The following is a 23,610-nucleotide window of genomic DNA, read 5'->3' as shown; positions in this document are numbered from 1 at the left end:
ATTCCATGTTCTTAACCAATTTATCACACACCTTTTGTCTTAATATTGCTTTTATTGATTGTTTTGGATGTCTGGGATTTGGATTAGGTCATATTTTACCAGTTTAGCTGATGTCTTCAATGTCAAGAATAAACATCAACATGACGTATTTTCAGTCAATTGTTACAATTGTACAAATATAAAGAAAATAGAAGTGACTATAGTACAATTAGGTAAAGGTTGAATGTTCTACTTTAACCCTTAAACTCTACCCTGCTACGTGAGTGCATGGAACCTACGTGGTGGTATATGGAGTCCCTATTAGTTAATATTACAGACCCCAAGGTACTCTGTGTTCTACTGTATGATGCGTCTAGTAGCGAATATCTCTGTAATATAGCATTCCAAAAAGCAAAACTTTGCCTCAGTATAAAATCCAAAGCACATCGCAGTACAGAATAGACCCATGGCAAGCTATCGGTACTGTATTACTGATTTGTACAATATGGAACTCTTATATGGCCATGTGTATAAGGTCTAAGTGATTGTTCATTTTTTCACAGTGGAGCCTAAATGAAGTCAAAGTGTTACTTGATCTTATAAACTCAAACTTTTAATATATCTTCTGCAGGTTTTCTTCTTAGTGATTTTGCTAGACAGGTAATAAGTAAGTCAGGGAGCAGTCTGTCAAAATGTTGCTAAATCTCTTTATAATATTTAGATTACCTTTTTCGAAAGACATTTCTGGTGTTTTGCAATGTACTGCTGTAGCTTTCTATGGTTATAAGTACCATCAAATGCATATAAATAAAACTACTACAAAATAATGCCAGTAAACACATAATAAAATGTGCATAACATATCTAAATATTAGTGAACAAAAAAAATCTTAAACAATTAAAAAGAAAGAACTGTTTCAATCTGTCAGCCAGTATAAACATTTTTAAAGGCAGACTATAAAAATGTTAATGTTTTCTGACTAGGATTAATGAGCAACAACAGAAAGCAGAGCAAATTCCAAAGGAGGACAATAGATTTATTATTTCTTATCCATTTAACTACTATGGCTTTCTTAAACTAATGGGCTTTAAAGGTCTTCTCCAGAACTTTAACAATGATGGTCTATGCTTAAGATAAGCTATCAATGTTTCATTGTTGGGAATCCAACCTCTGGAACACCAAATAATTAGCACAAAGAAAGTGACCACATTCCCTTTTATTATTTATATAGGCACATATAGGTTGTCCTGAAGGTTAGACCCTCACTAACTAAATATGGCTAATCTTAAAGGATAGGCCATCAATGTTAGAGTTCCAGTAAAAAATCAGTGTTTAACCTACATGCATGACAAAAACAAATATTTAGCATTCTGTTTCTATAAGTCATTAAAGGATTATCTTGGAGTTACCTCCTCAATAGACTGCGAATTTGCTGTTGGCAATTTGCTGTTGACAAAATACTGATTTTAACCCCATTAGTGAACAAGCCTGTTTACGCCTTAATGACCAGGCCAAATTTTGGAAATCTGACGTGTCATTTTAACATAGAATAACTCCATAAAGGTTTTGCATATCCAAGTGATTGTTTTTTCACCACATATTGTACTTCATTTAGGTGTTAAAAATAAACCAATAAAATTTGAGTATATTCAATAAAAGTGCCAAAATTGGGAAAATTTGTAAAAAATTATCATTTGTTCACATTTTGAATTGCAATATCTCAAATATGTGCAAACATACTGTACAAATTTTTTGATAATATATATTTCCATCTGTTTACTTTATTCAGGATGCACATTTGAAAAACATTTGGTTTAGGAGACGTACAAATTTAACATTAATTGTTAACATTTGAGGAACATTTTGTTTTCCTACACTGAGCCAAGATCGCAAAGGCTCATAGGTGTCAGAATGATAGATACCCCCACAAATGATCCCATTTTAAAAGCTATACAGAAATCACAGCTGCAGGGGAGACAAAGAAAAATCTAACAACTTCAATGCCTTAACTCCTATGAAAACATAACTTTTTAATAATTTAAATATAAAATGAAGGCCTCAAAGACAGACAACATAAAAAATGATATAGTATGGCAGCCACATTGATAATCTAGGTTTCATAAATCCTAGGTTTTATCATAATGTAGTGAAAACACTATTCCAGTGCGTTGGTCAATTATTTAATGTATAGTCTTTATTAGACCTGTGGCCCATCACATAGAGCAGAGTATAAGTTCTGACAGGCACTCTACTCTTTTTAAAGCTATCTGATGTATGTAGCGGTAAACAGGCATAGCACTGGGTAGGATATCTATCTCAGGAGTTAGGTGGCTCAATCCACCCCTACTCTTCATTTATGCTACTGGCGCGTTCATTACATAGGTATTTTTATATTAATTTCCTTATGGGTGTTAACATGTTGCTGATTGGACTAGGTGTCACCAACCCCCGTAGGGGTGTTACTTGATTTGGCTTTATAAGGAAGCACTGTGTCCAACCCTGCTCATATGCCTCCAGCCTACCTTCAAGGCTGGAGATGCTGCTAGGTTTCTCATTTTATTATGTTTATACTATTTATTTATTTATATTATTTATTTATGTATATATTATTTATTTTGGTTCTCTTACAAACAAACCCTTTACTTAGCTGGTAATGGCTACACTAGCAATAGTTCTAGCCGATTCTACATCCGCGATTGTGCTGTTGCTCTCAGTATTACATTTTTTGGGGGCACAAGTGGGGGGTTTTGTAGCAATACCTAGCTTTATGCCACCTAAGAATGTTTAGTGCTGATTGAGCTTATTGGCGGCATATGCAATTTTTATGTAAGATTAGGTAATGCAATTTGTTCTAGTAGAAGAACTTCTTGCCCTAGCACTAAAAGGCATTGTCTTTCATTCTTTGAACAATCACTAGGTTACTTCTAGGGTTCATTAGGTGGACCTCCACTGTATATGTCGTCAGTATTGGACAATTTATTTGGTTCATTATTAGAGATGAGCGAGCACCAAAATGCTCGGGTGCTCGTTACTCGAGTCGAACTTTCAGTGATGCTTGAGAGTTCGTTTCTACTAACGAACCCCATTGAAGTCAATGGGCGACTCGAGCATTTTTGTATATGACTGGTGCTCCGCTAAGGTTTTCATTTGTGAAAATCTTAGCAAATCTTAGCAAATCACCAAAGTCATGTAAAAAACACAGAAATGGATAGGGCAGGCGAGGAGCAACATGCAGGGCTGCATTTCGGGCTCCGAGGTCTCACTGTTAAGTGAGACCCCCCCCCCCCCCCGCACTGTCAGCATAACGATCGTTCTCCTCTGCCACAGCTGTAACAGTTGTGGCAGAGAAGAACGATGTTAGCCCATTGAATTAAATGGAGCCGGCAATACAGCCGGCTCCATTGAAAACAATGGGCTGACGGCTAGCGCGGGATGAATTTTCGGGAAGGGCTTAAAAATATAAGCCCTTACCTGAAAAAGAAAGATTTTAGTGTAAAAAAGAATAAAAATGCAGGCATTCTCTTCAATGGAGCCGCTGCTGCTGCCAGCCGCGCTGAACTCTGTCTGCCGGGACAAGGTGAGTATATATATATATTTTATTTTTACACATTTCTGGATGAATTGCAAGGAAGGGCTTATATATTTAAGCCCTTCCCGACAATTCATCCCGCAATTGCCGGCAGCCCATTGCTTTCAATGGAGCCGGCTGTATTGCCAGCTCCATTGAATTCAATGGTCAGTGCTCGTTTAATCGAGACGAGTACCGCCTGGTGCTCGTCTCGAGTAACGAGCATCTCGAGCACCCTAATACTCGAACGAGCATCAAGCTCGGACGAGTATGCTCGCTCATCTCTATTCATTATTAGAAAGGCTCCTGATGAGTTGCTTCCATGACAGAAACATGTTGAGCCATATAAGAACCTTTTCTATTGGACCTTATCTATGTTGAATAATTTGTGAATTATCCAGAATTGACATTAAACTGGCTTTGATTTGTACTTTTTAAATCCGAACAAGCCTAGATCAAGTATTGTATAACATCTGTCCTAATACCCTTATACCTGTATCAATATAGACTTGATCATTATCCTTGTCTTTCTTTGATGATGGTACTAATATAGACTTGGTTTTTAGCCTTGTCTTAAAGTCGGCAAGCCTTGTTGCCCTGGACATGGGTAGGCAGGCATCATTTATTTGTTCTACAGTAGGTTAGGGACGTCCCTGGTACTCTTATTTTTGGCACACCATTCCTCCTGTCACAACTCATACTCTGCTCTATGTGGTTGACCACAGGTCCAATAAAGAATATACACTAAATAATTGACAAATGCACTGTTTTCACTACATTATGTGAAACCTAGGATTTATTGAAACTAGATTATCAAGGTGCCTGCCACACTATAAAATGTTTTATGTTATCTGTCTTTGAAGCTTTCATTTTATATTTAAATTATTAAAAGTTATGTTTTAATAGAAGTTGTCATTGAATTTGTTAGATTTTTCTTTGACTCCCCTGCAGCTGTGATTTCTGTATAGCTTTTAAAATGGGATCATTTGTGGGGGTATCTATCATTCTGACACCTATGAGCCTTTGCGATCTTGGCTCAGTGTAGGAAAACAAAATGTTCCTCAGTGAAGTCATTTTAAAAACTACACCCCTTAATATATTCACTGCTTAATATATACATGAGTATTTTGAACCCACAGTTTCTTTTCAGGAGTTAATGCCATTTAGAGGAGAAAAAATAGAATTTCATATTTTTGAAAATGTCATTTTATAGACATTTTTTTTTCTAAAGTGCACATGAAAATGAAGATTTGTACCCACAAATGGACACCCCTGTGTTCAGAGACATACCCATTGTGGCCTTAATATTATGTCCGTATGCAAAATGGGGCACAAAATTAAAGGAGCAGCTGGTGGCTTTCAGGACAGACATTTGCTTGAAGGTGATTTAGGCCCCATTGCCCACTTGTAGAGCCCTTGAGCTGCCAAAACGATGGAGAACCCCCACAAATGACCCAATTTGAAAAGTAGACCCCTTAAAGAATTCCTCTAGGGGTGTACTGTGTATTTTTACCACACAGTTTTTGAATGAATCTAAGCAAAGCAGAAGGAAAAAAATATGATTTTCATTTTGTTGGCAATTGTGACATTTTAAAAATAGGTTTTTTTTTGTACAGCACACATACGAATGAAGACTTTCATCCCAAAATGGATAGCCCCATTTGTTCTGTGTTCAGAAACATACCCATTGTCACCATAATATGTCCGTGGCCCAAACCGAAAGGAGCAGCTGGTGGCTTTCAGGAGAGACATTTTACTTGAAGGTGATTTAGGCCCCATTGCGTACTTGTAGAGCCCTTGAGCGGCTAGAACAATAGAGAACCCCCACAAATGACCCCATTTTGAAAACCAGATCCATCAACATATTCATGTAGGGGTTTACTGCATATTTTCACCCCACAGTTTTTGAATGAATATAAGCAAAGCAGAAGGAAAAAATTACTATTTTCAGGCTTTTGGCAAATGTGTCATTTTAAAAAGAGTTTTTTTGTACCGCACACATCTGAATGAAGACTTTCAACCCAAAATGGATACCCCTGATTGTCCCGTGTTCAGAAACATACCTATTGTGGCCCTAATTATCTGTCTGTATGCACAATGGGGCCCAAACCGAATGGAGAATCAAACTTCAACTGTCTTTTAAATTTTATTTGCTGGATAACGACAATTACGTGGCCAGAGACCGCTCACTACATCCCTCGGTCACTGCTCCAGGCTCTTGGCCACTTTCAATAGCCAGGAGCAAGGACATTTTAAGTTTCCCAGGCCCTCCCCAGCTTCTGCGCTTGCATCCGCCATTTTGGCAAATGGTGCAAGCGCCAAAGATGGGGAAAGGTCCGCAGGCAAAAATCCCATTGGGGAACATCGCCGGATGTTTTAGGTAAGTAATTTCACCTCCCCTTACAAATCGGATCCTTGACGGGAGGTGAAACTTTAACTTTTTTTTACTTTCACGTGATCATCATTATCCATTAGATAATCTCCAGGCTCTTGGCTACATTTGGTAACCAAGAGTGGGGAGATTTTATGTTATCCCAGGAATCCACTTCTTTTGTGCATGTGTTCACCATTTTGGCGCGTACGCAGGAGCCGGGGTAGGGTAAATCCATGGGCCTTAAGGATGTAATTTCATCTCCCCTCCTGGATATGATCCAGGAGGGGAGATGAAACAATTTTTTTTTTAGACTTTTTTAAACTTTTACATGATCACTCTTATCCATTGGATAACAGTGATCATGTGACTGGGAAGCACATACAGCAGCTCCCGGTGATAGCTCCATGCTCTCAGCTACTCTTACTAGTCGGGAGCAGGGAGTTTTTAAATTTCCCGGGCCTCCCGGCCCTCTGCGCCTGCGCATGACGTAACGCTGTCAGGCACACATGCTCAGATGCTGATGTCAGTTCCTGGAGGACAAGAATGCCGCAGGACATCGGGGAGGACGGGGGTGAGTATCCTCAGCTCCCCTTTCGGATCCAATCTGTAAGGGGAGCTGAAACATTAACTAAATAAATACTCACCTCTCTGCCGCTGTTGGGGCTCAGGTGCGTCCTGCCGCTTGGTCCCATGGCGGTGCAGTGAAGCACTCAACCAATCACAGGCAGCGCTCAGCCATTCATTGAATGACAACTCAGCGTTGCCTGTGATTGGTCACAGCGCTCAGTCAATCACAGGCATTTTAAATCCCTGTCTGCTGAAAGTACTTCACTGCACTGCCGGAGGACCAAGTGGCTGGACGCGCCTGAGCCCTAACAGCAGCGAAGAGTTGAATATTTTTTTATTATTATTTTTTACACAGCAGCAGCAGCGGTGGCCTCATTGAAAGCAATGGCACACGGACTTCACTCGAGTATAAACCCAACCTAGGCTTATACCTGAGTCAACAAATTTCCCAGTTTTTTGGGGCAAAACCTGGTGCCTCAGCTTATACTCGGGTGGGCTTATACTCAAGTATTTACGGTACTTGGAATTAATGTGGTCTGTCTGCTTTCTGTCTTTTATTGAACACATTGAGTAAATATCCACAGTACAGGGAGAAAAGTAAATGAACTCTTGAATTATTAAAATGTTGAACAATTTACAATATTTACAATATTGAACACTGAAGAACATTTAGGCCTTAGTCACACGGGCGTTTTTCCACGCGATTTGCGCATGTGCATGCATCCGGCGATTTTATAAAACCATTGCTTTGCAATGGTATCGGACACATGAGCGCTTTTTATGCGCTCGTCCGATAAATTATAGAACAGAAATTGCAGATCGCCACTATCTGCGATTCCTGTTCTCTTCTCTATATGTGCACAATGGGGCCGGCGGCAGCAGCGCCGACCCCATTGAGAACATATAGTAGACAAATCATCCTTTTGTGCCACAGCTGTAACAGCTGTGGCAGAGAAGAATGATGTTTGCCCATTGAATTCAATGGAGCCGGCAATACAGCCGGCTCCATTGAAAGCAATGAGCTGCCGGCGAGCGCGGGATGAATTTTCGGGTAGGGCTTAAAAATATAAGCCCTTCTCGGAAATTCATCCAGAAATGTGTAAAAACAAAAAAAATATATATACTCACCTGGTCCCGGCAGACGGAGTTTAGCCGCGGCCGGCGGCAGTTCTCCTGAACTGCTCTGAGTAGTATTCAGCAGCCGGGGATTTAAAATCCCCGCCTGCTGAATGAGCTGCCTCTGATTGGCCACAGCCTGACCAATCAGAGGCAGCTCTCAATCACACCCATTCATGAATTCATGAATGACAGCTGAGAGCTGCCCCTGATTGGTCCTTGCGCTGAGCCAATCAGAGGCAGCACTCACTCACCCATTCATGAATTCATGAATGGGTGTGAGTGAGAGCTGCCTCTGATTGGTCAGGCTGTGACCAATCAGAAGCAGCTCATTCAGCAGGCGGGGATTTTAAATCCCCCGCTGCTGAATACTACTCAGAGCAGTTCAGGAGAACTGCCAGCTGGCCGCAGCTGAACTCCGTCTGCCGGGACCAGGTGAGTATATATATTTTTTTTATTTTTACACATTTCTGGATGAATTGCAGGGAAGGGCTTATATATTTAAGCCCTTCCCGAAAATTCATCGTGAGATCGCCCGCAGCGCATTACTTTCAATGGAGCCGGCTGTATTGCCGGCTCCATTGAATTCAATGCGCTGGACAGCGCTGCACTGCTCCGGCCCGTTTCTATTGAATCGCGGCTAGGAGCAGCTTTTTCCGGACGCTTTTTCGGCCCCGGTCACGAGATTTGCGGATGCGCATCCGTCATGCGATCCACAAATCGCGGGAAAAAACGCCCGTGTGACTAAGGCCTTATGGAGAATTCCTCGTAGAAACATGTAACAATGGCAAAAGAAGGACTAGAAATAGAAATATGCTGGGATACTTTGTGCAAGAAATTAAAGCAATTTACATAAACTTTGCATGAACTGCACCTGAATTACAATACAGAGTTGTCGCCTATACATTTACTAGTCTTAATTGCCTTTCTTATAGATTTCATGTTGGGGCATTTTAATTGTTAAAATCAGATTTTCCTTCAGAATGTGACATTATTGCCTTTTAAGTTCCAAAATATTTGGCTGACATTATAAAATGTACCCTTACTCTCCCCTTATCTAAAGTTGTACCTAAGTTTAAGATGATGATTTTGACTAGATGTAATAGACACGTACTGTAAATTCAAAACACATTAACCTTATAGTGGGAGTATGATCATATATTTATTTTTCCCTAACCTTCCTGATTCTTCAGGGATTTGTGTCACCAGTTTCAATCTATTGTGCAAATATCAATCACCTACACAATGAACTTACTATTACTGTATATGTTATTTTATTCATTTAGCTTTTTTCCTAAATTCAATACATGGACATGAAAAATATTATGCTTCATTTGTAAAGTTGGAAAAATCATAAGTTTTAACCCATTCCCGCTGCAGGGCGTAAGTTTACGTCCTGGGAGCGGGGTACTTCCCGCAACAGGGCGTAAACTTACGTCCTGGAGATAGCGCTGGATCATATGTGATCCAGCGCTATCCCGCAGCGGGAGCCGGCTGTCAGTCACAGCCTGCGTCCCGCTGCAACAGCGGGGGGACATCAGAGATGCGCCCGCCACTGTTAACCCCTTCCCTGCCGCGATCTAAGTAGATCGCGGCAGGGAAAGAGTTCACAGCGGGAGCGCGGCTCCCTCTGTGTCTCCGGCCAGAACTCGCGATGTCATCGCGAGAGCCCGGCCTGTCACCATGGCAACAGGACGCCAGACACTGGCGTCCTGTATTGCCTATGCCTGAGATCGCTGTATGAGCGATAAGGCATGGGAGAGCAGTAGCTCTGCCATGCCTTATGACAGCGATCATCAGGGCAGTGATTAAAGTCCCTCAGAGGGACACGAACAGTGTAAAAAAAAGAAAGATTTAAAAAATGAATTAAAAAAAATGTAAAAAAAAAGAGTAAAAAAACCATTTTTTATGCTTTTTCTCAGATTAGCATAAAAAAAGGTAAAAAAAAAAATAAAACCCCACATATTTGGTATTGTCGCGTCCGTAACGATGCGTACAATAAGTTGCGCATGCCTTTGACTGTGCACCAAAAAACACGCTAAAAAAAATGCTAAAAAACTGAGGCAAAATGCTCATTTTTAGCATTTTGCCTCACTAAAAACGCAATAAAAGTGATCAAAAAAGTCGTATGTACGCCAAAATGGTACCAATAAAATCTACAGCTCGTCTCGCAAAAAATAAGCCCTCATAGAGTGCCGTACATCAAAAAATAAAAAAGTTACAGGACTTTGAATGCAGCAATTTAGAATAGAAAAAAGATTTCCAAAAAAAAGGGTTTTTATTGCAGAAAAGTGGGAAAACCTAAAAAAAATGTTAGAATTTTGGTATCGTTGTAACCATACTGGTCTGCAGAAAAAAATGGAAAGTCTCATTTATGCTGCATGATATACGGTGTAAAAAAAAAATAAAAAAATCTATGGCAGAATTGATGCGTTTTCTCTCTCTGCTATCATTAAAAAAAAATAAAAATTTTACAATATAGTCTATGTACCCAAAATTGGCATCGATAAAAACTACAGTTTGCCACGCAAAAAACAAGCCCTTATACGGCCGCGTCCACGGAAAAATAAAAAAGTTATGGCTTTTGAAAAATGGAGATGGAAAAATACCAAAAAATCGCTTGGTCCTCAACGCCAAAATAGGCCATGTCATGAAGGGGTTAAAGGGGTTTATTTAAGATAATATGTGCTTACTTTGAGTCTGATATATAGTTTGTAATTAACCCCCTATTACCTAGGGGGGAAAAAACAGCACTGAAAAAGTTAATTTACAACCTTACCTTATGTTCTCCAGGTTTTGCATCTATAAATTGTTTTAAGCTATTTACACTTTATCTTAAATGTGTGCTTTAAAAAGATATGTGACATTGCATGATTGGAGTGCAAGTGCTATGACTTTGCTTAGACAGTACCAACCAAATCATGCAGTACCACTTATTCATGAATGGAAGCCCCTGCCCAGAAAATCCAAGATTACTTCTAATCTTGATGCTTTCCAATGACACCTGAACATACTGAAAATAGGATCTGACATTGTGTGGATACAGTTTCTAAGGTAAAAAAGAAATTGACAGCTAAGTAAAGGTGCCCAATTTTACTATACCAAGCAAATAGAAAATTATAAGCCAATTTGTGCTAAGCAAGAAAAAAAATGTTTTCATCTTTTAGCAGTCAGTTCTATTAGAATATTTTAGAAATGTAAATATTTGCCAGCTATTACAGTTGACAGGCCTCATAAGTGAGTAGATTAGTACGGACATTGGGGTTAAAAAGTTTATTGTTACGTCAATGCAGCGCACTAAAGCGCCACGCCTCAACATAGAAGCAAGATAGTGTCCTAATACCACTCTCATAATATTGCATAAACCAATTACACCTCTCCAGGTAAAGATGAAAGGACACCTGTCCCTTACTAATCAGAGGAAGTTAGGAACCCCTGCGTAAAAGCAGGGTGATTGTCCTGATAAAGCAGCCCGACTGTCTTCATCTGGAACCTGGCTATCCCTGATTAGGAACCTGGAGATAAGTACAAGGCACAGAACATTGCACTGTTCACACACACTAAACACAGAACCCAACAGTTCACGCCTCATGTCTGGCCACCTGCACAGACATTCAAAACATATTGCTGTTCACACCAACACACAAGGCCATGCATACCACCCAGAACAGGACTGCACATAGAGGACATGCCTGGCCATGAGCACAGACATACAAAACACATCATTGTTCAAACCAACACATAAGGTTATGCATACCACATAGAACAGGAACCCCACCCAGAACTCACATGGATAAAGGTAGCAAATGATAGCTAGTCCAAGTGTCCTCACACCAAGGGGATAGAGAGTTAGCCACCGTGCTGACATAACAGGGAATGGTGTCAGGCATCACCCATCTGACACACACATAAGGCAGCAGATTTCTGGAGGCCGCACCTGTAAAGGGATAGGGAGAAGCCTGCAGGTGTATGCACCTGTGTGGTCACCGTGCCACGTATTACTCAATGCATGCAACCCAGAATGCAAGGAGGGAGGGACAACAGGTGTCCAGACCATCCTTAGTGAAGGCGAGAGAAGCACTACAGACAAGCATGCATAACACCAGCTCTGAGTGCATTTACAAAAGAGTAAAACAGTAAAGCACTAAGATGACCAGCATCTACTACCAAAAGATGCTGGTCTTTATGTGCAACAGACCAGATGTGATTGGTTGGGGGAGAATACCACACCCAGTCAGCTCAATTAACGCTCACCTGTGAAGGTGTGCTCATGGAAACCTGTAGAACCACAGGTCCCAGACACACAACCTAACAATCATACTGTTTATTAGCTGAGGATATTAAGAAAATTAGATTTGAATGTGCTCTTTAGAAACAACACTTATTTCATATGCAAAAGTACTAACTGTAGTACACATACTGTATACCGGAAAACTGTTAGTGGTAGTTCCCCAAAATTAAGTAGAATAATGATCCAGTTATCTCAGTTTACTATTTGTTCCCTTCATTTCTAATCAAGGAGGTTCACATTCTCTATTGATGTTTTCTATATTTCACCAGCATGGATTCATAAAGGGTCGCTCATGTCAGACAAATCTGATCAGTTTCTACGATGAAGTAAGCTCTAAGCTGGACCAGGGAGAATCTATTGATCTCGTATATCTGGACTTATCTAAAGCCTTTGACACCGTGCCACATAATAGGCTAATATACAAAATGAGGCAGCTCGGACTGGGCGAAAACGTGTGTAAGTGGGTAAAAAATTGGCTCAACGATAGAAAGCAGAGGGTGGTAATAAATGGTTCGTACTCTGATTGGACCACAGTCGCTAGCGGGGTGCCACAGGGTTCAGTATTAGGCCCCACTCTGTTCAACATATTTATTAATGACCTGATAGAGGGGCTGCACAGCAAAATATCAACATTTGCAGATGACACAAAATTATACAATATAATTAATGCAACGGAGGACAATGTGCGGCTACAAACGGACCTGGATAAGCTGGGGGCTTGGGCAGAAAAATGGCAAATGAAGTTCAATGTTGAAAAATGTAAGACTATGCACATGGGCAAGAGGAATGGATGTCACAAATATTCACTTAATGGGGTACCACTAGGGAAAAGTGATATGGAAAAGGATCTGGGGGTATTAGTGGATAATAGACTAAACTGGAGTAACCAATGCCAGTCAGCCGCTGCAAAGGCAAATAAAGTCTTGGGGTGCATCAAAAGAGGTATAGGGGCGAAGGACGAGAACATTATCCTTCCATTATATAAGGCACTTGTCAGACCTCACATGGAATACTGCGTACAGTTCTGGACACCGGTGCTCAGGAAAGATGTCACAGTGCTTGAGGGGGTTCAAAGAAGAGCGACTAAACTAATACATGGAATGACGGGACTGGAATACCCAGAGAGGCTATCCAAATTGGGACTATTTACTCTAGAAAAAAGAAGGTTAAGAGGCGACCAAATAACCATGTATAAGTACATGAGGGGACAATACATGGATCTCTCCCGCGATCTGTTTACACCCAGGACCACGACGGTAACAAGAGGACATCCACTACGATTAGAGGAAAGTAGGTTTCATCACCAACATAGAAGGGGGTTCTTTACTGTAAGAGCAGTTAGACTGTGGAACTCTCTACTGGAGGAAGTGGTGATGGCAAAATCCATAGAGGAGTTTAAAAGGGGACTTGATGTCTTTCTGGAGAAGGATATTACAGGATATAAATTTTAGGTTAAGTGTCAATCCTGGTATACAGGCAGGTAGGAACTATTAGGGGTTGATCCAGGGAACAGTCTGATTGCCATTAGGGAGTCGGGAAGGAATTTTTTCCCCAAAAGGGCTAATTGGCTTCTGGCCTTGGGGGTTTTTTGCCTTCCTCTGGATCAACACAGGAGGATAGACAGGCTGGACTAGATGGACAATGTCTTCATTCGGCCTTACATACTATGTTACTATGTTACTATGTATATGCAAGAGTCTACTGAGAGTGTTCTGGGCTACTGTACCTGAATGTGTGCGATCACTGATCTTTTACCACGAACCATACAATAGTAGTTATGTTACATGAACTGGGTTCATATATTGCATTTAAGCAACATTTAGTTGCTGATATGTTCCTTTCTTTTTGCCCTACAATTAGACTGTAGTGTGCCTTATATTTAGCTTGTAATGGGAGTCTTGTAATGGGAGCAAGGGCTAAAGTGGTATACTTTCAGGATTCAGTATACTTTCAGCATAATGGTGCAGAATAAGACTAGTTCTGAACTTGGTGAAACAAAGTTAAGTTAACTTGTTTCAGTGAGCTAATGTTTACAGAATTTATTTTTACATATGGTACAGGCTTGTAGTGCTGCCATACAACATGTGGTTCCTGGCAGTCACTAACAGCAACTTACCTTCACACTCTGCACACTTATCCTCACTGTCTGTTCTTCTACCCATTTCTTATCCCACTGGTTAACCACTCAGTCAGTTTGGGACTTGGTGCTTATTATTCACTAGGTCCTCTCGCTATACCTTCTCAAGTACTTTTTCAAGGTTTGTCTCATGAACATTGGTAGAGAGAAGACATACTGACCCAGGTCTAACCACAATCAACCTGGTGGCAGTTACCCTCTATTGACAGCTTCTTCCCCTTATGTGAATGGACTTCCTTTTCACTGCTGTGGCTGGCATTCATTCATGGGCACGAATACACTTACTAACAAATATCGGAAGCTAAGGTTTTATACAAACTTTCCCAAACTCTGCCTGCAAGCAGAAATGCGATTTTGACCTCCAACGTCACAGAGGCTTCTACACTGACTTCAGAACTATTAAACTATACACATGACCCTTAGGAATATGGGTTACACCCTCCTGCTCCATTACACTGTAAATCTTGCATTGGACCGTACCAGCAACTGCCATAGTGCATGTTACATAACATAAGTAGTCACATACACATGGCACATTGTGGTGCCATTGCAGGAAACATATACTAAAAGAATAATTTGTTCGCTAAAATAAAAATTACTTATTTCAGACGTCTAACACCAATACGCAAAAATAAAAAGTACTTCTCAAAGCCTTGAGAGATCTCCCAGATGAACATGGGTTAGCTACTTGTTACCTGGAGAGACCTCTCAAGTAGTGTTGCTCATTGTGATTGGCTGGGTCATAAAATCAGGAAGATTTTTGCAAATTCAGATCGGGTCATCCCGTTTGATTTATAGCAAGATTTTCTGAAAAAAATCAGCTTTCCAATATGAAAAAGTAAGTCTGTCTATATGGACTTTGAAGAACTCCATTCAGATGTTGCCCTTGGTCAGATTTGAGCCCAGAACTCAAATGCTGCAAGGTAACAGTGCTGACAATGGAGCCACCACACTTGTTCTCTTTTCTCCAGAGGAGTTGAAGAACAAGAAGAAATAACAAAAATACTTCAAGCAGATGTTGCCTTTGGTCAGATTTTAACCTACAACTCCAGCACTGCAAGGTGGCAGGGCTAACAACTGAGCAACCATGCTTGGCTTTCCTTCCTTATTCTCTGATGGAGGAAAAGAGGAAGGATAAAAAAAAATAAAAGAGAACATACAAGCAGCAGATGTTGTCCTCAGTTAGATTTGAACATAAGACCCCAGCACTATAAGGCAGCAGTTCTAATGACTGAGCCACCAGGCTAGTTCTTCCTTCCAGAAGAAGAAAATGAAGGTGAATGAGAAGAAGATGGAGAAGAAATAGGAAATGACGAGAAGAAGGGAAAAAAAGAATAAAGTGAAGGAGAAAGAAAAGAAGAAGAAAAAGGAGAAGTAGTACAATAAATAAAGGAGACGGAGAATGAAGAGGAAGAAGGTCTTGGTTTATGCTAGTGCTGTTTTGGATTTATCTCTCAGCTTTCTTTAGCACTAGTGGGAGTGTCTGTGGGAGTGTGCTGCTACATCAATTAGGGAGAACTTGTATTTCTGTCTTGACTGTGGACCTGTGCTGATTATTCTCAGTCTTCATAGGATGGATGTTGAAATTAGAGCTGGATCTTGGTCTCCTGTTTTTCTCTGAGCCTCTCAAGCTAAGTACTATAGTTATTAGTGGTAGTAGTTTTTTTACTTAGTTGTTTACTTCTATCCTAGATAGGGACAGTGAGTGGCTGAGGATTGTGGGTCGGACGTGTTCTTTTCCGAACGGTGCATCTGCTGTAAGCAGGTACAGTCTCTTATTCTGAGTCATATAGGGAAAGTTGCCCTCTCCATCTATTATTCCACACGTTACCTGTGGTGGCTTATGTTCTTTGTTCACTGTGTTAATATGGTCCAGGAACTGTTCGGGGGACCGGTTTCAGTACATCCTGGTCAGATGTGATACTATGCACAGGTTTTCCTTCATGGGATTTAAATCTAAGACCCCAGTATTGCAGGGCAACAGTGCTAACCACTTAGCCACATTAATTGGACCATCACCACAACTCAGGGACCTTCTGGAGGGAAAATAAGTGATCCCAATTTTTACTCCCATTAACTTTAGTGGAGTCAGAATCTGGCCTTCCTGATTCATTAATATTTTTTTTAAAAATTGAGGTCGGGCAATCCTGAGTCGAATATTCCAATTATCGCCCAACACCACTCTCAAGAGAAGGGGCATCATTATATATCATTGTGAGAGATACTTAAAGAGCAAGTAGACATGTTAATTTAAATATAACAATGACTTACATTGATCTAGTGTGCACCACCCTGAGACAAAAGAACAGGTACAATGGAACAGGTACTAGTACAATACCAATGAGGTTGTCACATTCACTATGCTGAAGGATTTTTTTTTTTTAAATAATTGCGCTAACTGCTGTCATTGAACAACACTACATATGTTTTACTTAGTGTTGACTACTTGGACACCACTACAAATACAGGGGAGAGCTTTCCTGATGCTTTTTGGTCATGGGCCATTGGGTGTGCTCAAATTTAGTCTGCCCCTATTTGTATTATACTTTGTTAATTAGTGAACCATCTTGATTCACCAATTTGATTTAATCATTTCAAGTCTAGCTAATATAGAAAAATACTTCCAGTCAACACGCTTTTGATTGAGGTCTGAAAAAAATTGTCTTAAGTGCTCTAAAACTGTTCAAAGTCTTATTGTGCTGAACATGGATTACTGAGAACTTTTCAAACAAGGCAAGCAAGATGTGTATATGGCATTTTAAAAGATGTTAAAACCAAAGGGTCTATTGAAGAAAAATTGATGTTTCGGTGGAACAAAAAAATAATACTAATGAATGCAAATGAATGCAATATTGATGCAATGCTGATGGAATATGGATGTATTATGGATGCATCCATATTTTAATCACTCATAGATTTCAATGGGAGGATTACATTTGTAGAAGGGGTGTTTGCTGCAGAATCATACAGTAACATTAGCCCTGTATTATTGGCAAGAAAAATACGGATTGAATACTGCAAAAAAATGCTAGTCTGAAAGCAGCCTAAGAGTTGTTATAAGCATACATTTCTATTTGATACTAATCTTCACCTCTGAGCATGTTAAATATTATTATCCTTGTTGATTAAATTCTAGTGAAAAGGATAACTGTGCATGTAAAAATCTGAATAAGTACAGACAGGATCTAGATTAAAGGATGATAATGCACTCAAGTAATTTTCTACTGAGCGCGGTTGATTAAATCTATAAAATATGCATTCTGTAGTCATATTTTCAGCACTTCCTAGTGAAGTTTTTCTCCTTATTACCTGAAACATACATCATTGAGCAGCGATCAACTGAAAAAGTGATGTTAATTAACAAGTAAATTGATTAGGTGAGACCTGTGCATCAAATGTAGTCAGATACAGGCAACCTATGGGTCCCAGTTCAGTACATTTAATTTGTCATGTGATTACTAGCAGCAGGATGTTTAATCACATCTGAGAATTATATCCTTTAAAATAGTTTATATTGTTTTTAATGTATTTTACTTGGATAATGATTAATTTATAGAAATTGCAATACTTGTGGGTTATCTATCATCGCTTTTTTAGTTTCACAAATGTTTCTCTAAGGGCTTATTTACAGGAGTGTATATCAGCCGCCGTTTTCATGGCTGGTTGATATATGCTACCATCTAAGCTGTCTATCCCCTTCCCTCCCCCTCACCAGTTCTCTGCCTCTCTCCTCCCCCTGTTTGCAATCGGAGATGGTGGGGGGGGGGGTTAACCTCCCGCCCCTCGTTCAACGCCAGCAATGGGAGGGGGCGGGACGGGGGCAAACTATGAAAATGACGACCGATATACGCTCCTGTGAATAAGCCCTAATACATATGTGTAAAAAAAAGCACTATTTCTCAAACACTTTTTATTTCTCCAAAACATAAATATTTATAATATTATTCAGGTGGTATAAACATCGCAATAGCCTGTAAGGTAGCGTTGAAAGGTATACATTAAAAAAGTGGTAACAGATAACCCACAAGTCCCAAAATTGCTTTAATGAAGATAAGACATCTAATCATGAGGCAGTAAGGAGAATTCTTTGTATTAGTTTTGACTACTTAATTTTCTTATGATCTAGATACATTTGTGGCAAGAATTTAACAGATTTAATACAAAACCCATATAAATGTGTTACAATGTCCCCTAGTTTATAAAACATAGAGTCATGAATAGAGATGAGCGAGCACACTTGTCCAAGCTTGATGCTCGTTCCAGTATTAGGGTACTCGAGATGCTCGTTACTCGAGACGAACACCACGGGGTACTCGAGTCAATTGCATTTCCCTTCCCCGCATGTTTATTGCCATTTTCTGGCCAAGAAACATGCGGGGAAGGCATTACCACTTCCTGCTGTGTCGTGCCAGCCCTCTGCCTGCCAACAGCAGTGAGTGGCTGGGCCTATCAGGTGACCGCCGAGTACTTAAACTGGTCCCGCCCACGGCTCGCCTCAGATGCATGCTGGCAGAGGTTAGGGAAAGTGCTGCTTCTGATCCAGGGATAGTGTTAGCGTAGGATCCTGTCTTCAAAAACCCCAATGGTCCTTCTTAGGGCTACTCCTCATCGTGTGCATTATAGTTGTGGCTGGCTGGGAGCAGTAGTGCATCAATTTTCTTTTAAGCATCTTGGGCTGTGCAGGCTATTTCCGCTATAATGTTCTCAGTCTGCAGTGTATTATGCAGAGTTTAGGGACAGAGCTGCCTATATAGGGAAAGTTTTACAGGACTCCTGATCCTCTGTACAAGAACCCTATGGGTCCTTCTTACAGCTACATCTCACCGTGTGCATTATAGTTGTGGCTGACTGGGAGCAGTAGTGCACCAACTTTTGTATTACACATCTAGGCCTGTTCCCAGCCTTGCAGTTATAGCGTTTTCAGCCTGCAGTGCCTTACACCGAGGTCTCACCGCTAAACAATACTCTAATATTTCCTGGGCCACTGCAAACTATATCAGTTATATCGTTCTATGTCTACAGTGCATTAGACAGAGGTCTCACCGCTAAAAAGTACTCTAATATTTCCTGGGCCACTGCAAACTTTTTCAGTTATACCATTCAATGTCAGCAATGCATTAGACAGAGGTCTCACCGCTAAACAGTACTCTAATATTTCCTGGGCCACTGCAAAGTATTTCATCTCTGCCACTGTGCAGAGCGTCTCACAATACCCTTTCCTTGGAAGGGTTGAGATAGCCGCAGTTAACAGCACTATCCACTGGCTTTAGAGTCTTCTCCCACTCCCTACAGCATTTCTTATCTACAAGTCTCTGTGAGGGGTAAATTACCCCCAGCTATCAGCGCAAAAAAGCGGGTTAATTTTTTCAAGTCACAGCATAGAGCCTCCGCTATGTACAAGTGTCTGTGTGCGGTGAATTAGCCACAGTTGTCAGCGCTGTACAGTGGGGTAATTTATTTGGGCTTTTCTGTATTCTTAATCCGCCATGATGAGGAGTAGGGGTAAAGGCGTCCAAGTGAGGTTGTGGGCACAGGCCGAGTTCCTGGGCGTGGTGAATCACAGCCAGCTGCTGAGGGATTAGGAGAGAGGCAAGTTTAGTGGCGACTGGGGACCGAGTAGCGCATCTCCAGGCTGATTAATTTGGCAATGTGCACGTTTAAAGCTTGTGCATGTGGGTGGGTGGCGGTGTATTTCCGCTTTCGCTCCAATGTTTGTGTTAGTGAGAGCTGAACGCTGCACTGAGAGACATTGTTGGATGAAGTGGAGGACGATGGAGGTGAGGGTGTGGGTGCAGGCTGGGTGGCACTCGTGCCTGCGTTCTGGGAGGAGGATTGGATCTGTGTGGCAGGTTGGGGCACAGGGGATAGCTATTTATCTCACGGCACCTTGGGTCACACAAGGTGGAGGCTAGGACCGAGCCTGATCCAGGGCCCGCTCACGTACTGCCCTCACAGAGTACTGCGGGTCCTACCTCGGTCATGGTTCCTCGGCCTTATTATGCCACCTACTCCTCCTGCTTGGGGTCTGGGGATCAGCGGTGGGCAACATGTATTTTCTCTCGTGTTACCACAGTTATCTGAGACAGTGTTTTGGGCAAAACAAAAGGAGTGTTACTGCATTATTGAGATGTTCACAGCTGCACTAGCATCCGAGTCTGCTTGAGGTCCACGATTACTGAGGGTGTGGGCAGAGGCCAAGGTCCTGGAGGGGGAAGAATCAACTGCGCCAGGTATGGCCTGTGGAACTTCTTTGTGGTTCATTCAGTCTTTGGAGTGATGAAAGCAACCGCTACTGATTTAAAGAAATGTTCACAGCTGTACTAGGATCCGAGTCCGCTTTATGCCCACGATTACTGAGGGTGTGAGCCAAGGCCAAGGTCCTTGGCGAGGTGAAACTGCCTTGTTTGGGCGCTCTGATTTCTTCATGTGTAATACCGTATTTGAGTTTCTTGGGCTCGCCTATGCTGTGGGTGCACAAAGACTTCCCATTGCGTTGTTTTACCTGTCTGGCACAAATACACTGACTGACTAGGGCAGAAATGTGGGCCGAGGCCCTTGGCGGGGTGAAACTCTCCCATGTTTGGGCACTCTGTTTTCCTCATGTGTAATACCATGTTTGACTTCCTTGGGCTCAGCTATGCTGTGGTGCACAAAGACTTCCCATTGCGGTGTTTTACCTGTCTGGCACAAATACACTGACTGACTAGGGCAGAAATGTAGGCCGAGGCCCTTGGCGGGGTGAAACTCTGCCATTTTCGGGCACTCTGATTTCTTCCTGTGTAATACCATCTTTGTGCACCAACAGCATAGGCAAGCCCAAGGAACTCAAAGACTTCCCATTGCGGTGTTGAACTATCTGATACCTACACAGAATGAATTGTGTGGGGACACATGGATTTCCCATTGCTATCTAACTCGCGGCACCTTGGGTCACACAAGGTGGAGGCTGGGACCGAGCCTGACCCTGGGCCTGCTCACGTGCTTCCTACACAGAGTATTGCTGCATTGTGGAGATGTGTAGAAGTGCTGGCACCTGAGTCCCCTTTATGTCCACGATTGTGTCTCCTGAAAATTTTGTGACGGAGGTGGCATGGGATTGGAATGATGATCGTATGTCAATTTATCATCAATTCTCAACAGCATTGTGGGCTATCGCCCACACTTTCAAAGAAGGTCGCTGCCTAGCCCTGCCAACCCTCTGCAGTATGTGCCTCCGGTTTCTCCTCTTCCACTACGCACTTATAAATAGACATGAGGGTAGTGTGGCTATGAAGCAAGTGTGTTGCATGAGGTCAGCTGAACGCTGCACGGGAAAATTTTGTGTGCGCTGTGGATGCAGGGTCGTGCAGAGGGTTGAACAGCAATGCCAGCATGTAACCCAGGAAAAGAGGAAGCGGTGTCACCCGTAGGGAGTGATTGTCCTTGGTTGCAGGTGCTTAGCTAAGATGTGCCAGCGCATGTGCCTTGCTAATGAGGGTTTGTCCCAAGTAAATTGTTAGGGGGGGGACCGCCAGACTCTTGCCCCCATTTTGGTTTAATAGTGGGACCTGGGAGCCTCAGATGCAGCCATGCATGCTGCCCCTGCCCTTCCCTATCCGTTTCTGTGGTGTTTCCATGACTTTCTGATGTTTTTTGGTGTTTTACAAGTCATCACCTATGCGGAGCATCGGTCCCATACAAAAATGCTCGAGTCCCCATTGACTTCAATGGGGTTCGTTACTCAAAACGTGCTCTCGAGCATTACGAAAACTTCGACTTGAGTACTGAGCACCGGGGCATTTTTGGTGCTCGCTCATCTCTAGTCATGAACCCTCATTACAGTGAAATTACAGCTTCATGTATCTTGAATCCATGCGTCACATCATGAATCCATATTGTACAGAATACGTAATCTCATAAACTGCTAATCTCATAGCCTCACACTTTACCTTTATGTGCCCCTCATTTTATATGCAGGCCTTTACTCATGAATTCATACAGTATTTCTGAGGCAAAATGTACATGTTTTATTGCATACTGTATTATGAGGTACTCTCTTATATGAAAATAATTTATATAGGAGAATAAACTAAGGCCGCATATCATATCATGTGTGTCTATGACTGCATAATTAGCATGCAAAGAGTGTAAGGTCTATGCCTGTGGCTTTGTTGCATCAGCTCTAAGTCTGTATATTGCAATGTGGTATCTTATGTCTTATGTGAAATTTTGTTAATTTGCGCATTTGTAAGCTTCTTATTAAAGTACCATGTTTAAAGAAAACCTGTCACTTCACTGGACATGTCTGCTCTAGTAAATACGTGTTCGCATTCTTCATAAAGTAAGGATTCTGAATCATTTTTTCTCAAAACTTAGCATTGTGCTATTTTTCTATTATTCATCCCAGACATTTAAGGGCTCTTTCACACCAGTGAAATTATTCTTCTAGTACACAATGGAATTTGCTACTGCAGAAATCCACACCAGAATCCACATGCCTAAATGTGAATTTTGCTGGATAATTGAAGCCATTTTCAATTCTACATCAAAAGCTGCAAGTTAGCTGTGCAGATTTTACTCCATATTTTTTTGGGGGAATGTAGTCTAGCTAGGGATTATTTACAGGGTAAGGCTTATATTTCAAGCCTCCCCGAAAATAACAAAAAGTCAGGGAAGTTTGTTTTTGGGGTAGGTCGTATTTTCGGGGAAGCACAGTATTTCTAACAATCTTATAAGCATTTTACCCTTATCTTGATACACTATCCATGGCAGAATTTTAGGAGACTGTTGTAAACATAGGGTGCTATTCTATGCTGAGGTCTGTGAGTGACTAAAGCATTCTGGGAAGTTCTGTTCTTAGACTGCCTCTGCAGACCTGGCGTCGAGTACAAGCGTGTGGTGCTAGACATGTATGGAGGCAGGAAAGATTAGCATAGGATGTTTTATTGCTTCGGCATTGGGAGCACTCATTTAAAAAAACACAAACAACTGTTTTTTATTTTTTTTAATCATTTTGACATGGACTATAACCAATTTTAAAACACAGACATCACCATTTTTTGACTTATTAGACCTAAATATAAAAAAAAACATTTAGAAGCCCTACTGTAGAGTACCCATAGTAGGGAATCCATGTGGTACAAAAGTATCCTTTTTACATGTTATAAAGCTTTCTGTTGGGATACTTTTTTTCTGTTCTTTGCAGTTGAATACAGTTGCATATTGTATTTCTCTGTGAACACAGTGGCTATATGTCTGTCAGGAGAAAGAGAAAAGACGCATACCTCATATTCATTTGCTCATGCTTTATTAAAGAGGAACAGTTAATAAAAATAAAAACTCTTTTAGCAAATCTAAACACACATCTGATTTGAGTATTTGGTATGAACAAACAAAAACAACAACTTCTAAATTTAACCCTACAATACATGTAGACTTTTGGATACTATGACTGAAAGAGCAAAGCGGACACAATAAAAATAAATAAATCATGCATTGTAGGGTTAATGCCCATTTAGACACAACGATTATCACTCAAAAGCGAGAATCGTATCTAACTGCACTGACATCATTCAGTTTTCGTTAACCAGTCACTGATC

At 41.2% G+C, this 23,610-nt stretch overlaps 1 protein-coding gene across 1 annotated transcript in view; it reads left to right on the top strand.

The window, feature by feature from the left end:
* The window catches only part of DMD (dystrophin), a 2,524,637-nt gene that overhangs the window by 647,784 nt on the left and 1,853,243 nt on the right, over positions 1-23,610 (top strand). The window lies entirely within an intron of this gene.

This window comes from Eleutherodactylus coqui, chromosome 1 (assembly GCF_035609145.1).
Source record: "Eleutherodactylus coqui strain aEleCoq1 chromosome 1, aEleCoq1.hap1, whole genome shotgun sequence".
NCBI lineage: Eukaryota > Metazoa > Chordata > Amphibia > Anura > Eleutherodactylidae > Eleutherodactylus > Eleutherodactylus coqui.
This window is presented reverse-complemented; position numbering and strand designations above follow the sequence as displayed.